Genomic DNA, 4,106 nt, shown 5'->3' with positions numbered 1-4,106 from the left:
TGACTGATACTGCCTGACTGACAGACTGACTCACTGACTGACTGATACTGACTGACTGACTCACTGACTGACCGAGACTGACTGACTAACTGCCTGACTGACTGAGACTGGACTGACTGACTGACTGACTGACTGACTGTCTAACTGACTGACTGAGACTGACTGACTGACTGCTTGACTCTCTGACTGGCTATTTCACTGACTGACTGAATGACTAAATGACTGACTGACACTGACTGACTGACTGCTTGACTACCTGACTGACTGCTTGACTGACTAACTGACTGGACAGGACTGACCGACTGACTGACTGACAGACTGACTGAATAAGGATGACTGGCAGACTGACTGAATAAGGCTGACTGACTGACTGACTGACAGACTGACTGAATAAGGCTGACCGACTGACTGACTGCCTGACTGACTGACTGAATGACTGACTGACTGACTGACCGAGACTGACTGACTGACTGACTGACTGAGACTGGACTGGACTGACTGACTGACTGACTGACTGAGACTGACTGACTGCTTTAGTGACTAACTGACTGCACAGGACTGACCGACTGACTGACTGACTGACTGCCTGACTGACTGACTGACTGAATGACTGACTGACTGAGACTAAATGACTGACTGCTTGACTGACTGGCTGAAGGACTAACTGACTGACTGAGTGACTGACTGACTGGACTGACTGACTGAGACTGAATGACTGAGTGCTTGACTGATTGACTGTCAGACTGACTGACTGACTTCGCAAAAGGGAAAAATAAAAAAAAAGAATTATAAAATTAGAAAAAAATATTTGCATTTAAGATTTCCTTTCCGGCCGGGACTCGAACCCAGTACCACGCGCTAGGAACCCAACGGTCTAGCCATTAGGCTATCGGAGCTCTGTCGATGGAAGTCTTAAATATAATAAAAACAAAAAATGCACCTTGGTAATTATTGATTCAAACACTTTGAAATTTACAGGTCGAATAATTAAACTGACTCAGAATTTTTCTCCCTACATAAATAATCAATATTCGCAAAAGAGAAAAATTAAAAAAAAAAGAAGAAGAAATTTCAAATTAGAAACTAAAAGTATACATTGAAAATTTTCGTTCAGGCTGGGACTCGAACCCAGGGCCACTCGCTTGGAAGCCTAACACTCTAGCCATTAGTCTATGGGAGCTCTGTCGGTGGGAGTTTTAAATATAATAAAAACAAAAAATGCACCTTATTAATTGTTTATTTAAACACTTTGAAATCTTCGTGTCGAAAAATTAAACTGACTCAGAATTTTCTTCCCTACATAAATAATCAATAATTGCAAAGGAAAGAAATTGAAAAAAAAAGAATTTTCAAATTAGAAAAGAAATATATACATTGAAGATATTCGCTCCGGCTGGGACTCGAACCCAGGCCACTCGCTTGGAAGACCAGCGGTCTAGCCATTAGGCTATCGGAGTTCTGTCGAGCGGAGTCTTACTGCCTGACTGATACTGCCTGACTGACAGACTGACTCACTGACTGACTGATACTGACTGACTGACACACTGACTGACCGAGACTGACTGACCGAGACTGACTGACTAACTGCCTGACTGACTGAGACTGGACTGACTGACTGACTGACTGACTGACTGTCTAACTGACTGACTGAGACTGACTGACTGACTGCTTGACTCTCTGACTGGCTATTTCACTGGACTGACTGAATGACTAAATGACTGACTGACACTGACTGACTGACTGCTTGACTACCTGACTGACTGCTTGACTGACTAACTGACTGGACAGGACTGACCGACTGACTGACTGACCGAGACTGACTGACTGACTGACTGAGACTGGACTGGACTGACTGACTGACTGACTGACTGAGACTGACTGACTGCTTTAGTGACTAACTGACTGCACAGGACTGACCGACTGACTGACTGACTGACTGCCTGACTGACTGACTGACTGACTGCCTGACTGACTGACTGACTGAATGACTGACTGACTGAGACTAAATGACTGACTGTTTGACTGACTGGCTGAAGGACTAACTGACTGACTGAGTGACTGACTGACTGGACTGACTGACCGAGACTGACTGACTGACTGACTGAGACTGGACTGGACTGACTGACTGAGACTGACTGACTGCTTTAGTGACTAACTGACTGCACAGGACTGACCGACTGACTGACTGACTGACTGCCTGACTGACTGACTGACTGACTGCCTGACTGACTGACTGACTGAATGACTGACTGACTGAGACTAAATGACTGACTGTTTGACTGACTGGCTGAAGGACTAACTGACTGACTGAGTGACTGGACTGACTGACTGAGACTGAATGACTGAGTGCTTGACTGATTGACTGTCAGACTGACTGACTGACTTCGCAAAAGGGAAAAATAAAAAAAAAAAGAATTATAAAATTAGAAAAAAAATATTTGCATTTAAGATTTCCTTTCCGGCTGGGATTTGAACCCAGGGCGACACTCATGGAAGCCCAACGCTCTCGCCAATATACTATCGGATCTCTGTTGATCGGTGTCTTAATTATAATAAAAACAAAAAATGCACCTTAGTAATTATTGATCTAAAATCTTTGAAATCTAAAGGTCGAATGATTAAACTGACTCAGAATTTTCTTCCGTACATAAATAATCCATATTTGCAAAAGAAAGAAATTGAAAAAAAAAAGAATCTTCAAATTAGAAGAGAAATATATACATGGAAGATTTTCGTTCCGGCCGGGACTCGAACCCAGTACCACGCGCTTGGAACCCAACGGTCTAGCCATTAGGCTATCGGAACTCTGTCGATGGAAGTCTTAAATATAATAAAAACAAAAAATGCACCTTGGTAATTATTGATTCAAACACTTTGAAATTTACAGGTCGAATAATTAAACTGACTCAGAATTTTTCTCCCTACATAAATAATCAATATTCGCAAAAGAGAAAAATTAAAAAATAAAAGAAGAAGAAATTTCAAATTTGAAAACTAAAAGTATACATTGAAGATTTTCGTTCAGGCTGGGACTCGAACCCAGGGCCACTCGCTTGGAAACCTAACACTCTAGCCATTAGTCTATGGGAGCTCTGTCGGTGGGAGTTTTAAATATAATAAAAACAAAAAATGCACCTTGGTAATTGTTTATTTAAACACTTTGAAATCTTCGTGTCGAAAAATTAAACTGACTCAGAATTTTCTTCCCTACATAAATAATCAATAATTGCAAAGGAAAGAAATTGAAAAAAAAAGAATTTTCAAATTAGAAAAGAAATATATACATTGAAGATATTCGCTCCGGCTGGGACTCGAACCCAGGCCACTCGCTTGGAAGACCAGCGGTCTAGCCATTAGGCTATCGGAGTTCTGTCGAGCGGAGTCTTACTGCCTGACTGATACTGCCTGACTGACAGACTGACTCACTGACTGACTGATACTGACTCACTGACTCACTGACTGACCGAGACTGACTGACTAACTGCCTGACTGACTGAGACTGGAATGACTGACTGACTGACTGACTGACTGACTAACTGACTGACTGAGACTGACTGACTGACTGCTTGACTCTCTGACTGGCTATTTCACTGACTGACTGAATGAATAAATGACTGACTGACACTGACTGACTGACTGCTTGACTACCTGACTGACTGCTTGACTGACTAACTGACTGGACAGGACTGACCGACTGACTGACTGACAGACTGACTGAATAAGGATGACTGACAGACTGACTGAATAAGGCTGACTGACTGACTGACTGACAGACTGACTGAATAAGGCTGACCGACTGACTGACTGCCTGACTGACTGAATGACTGACAGACTGACTGACCGAGACTGACTGACTGAGACTGGACTGGACTGACTGACTGACTGAGACTGACTGACTGCTTTAGTGACTAACTGACTGCACAGGGACTGACCGACTGACTGACTGACTGACTGCCTGACTGACTGAATGACTGACTGACTGAGACTAAATGACTGACTGCTTGACTGACTGGCTGAAGGACTAACTGACTGACTGAGTGACTGACTGACTGGACTGACTGACTGAGACTGAAGGACTGAGTGCTTGACTGATTGACTGTCAGACT

The sequence above is a fragment of the Uloborus diversus genome, chromosome 9, assembly GCF_026930045.1.
Source record: "Uloborus diversus isolate 005 chromosome 9, Udiv.v.3.1, whole genome shotgun sequence".
Classification (NCBI taxonomy): domain Eukaryota; kingdom Metazoa; phylum Arthropoda; class Arachnida; order Araneae; family Uloboridae; genus Uloborus; species Uloborus diversus.
The sequence above is the reverse complement of the archived record's forward strand: the minus strand, read 5'-3'. Positions refer to the sequence as shown.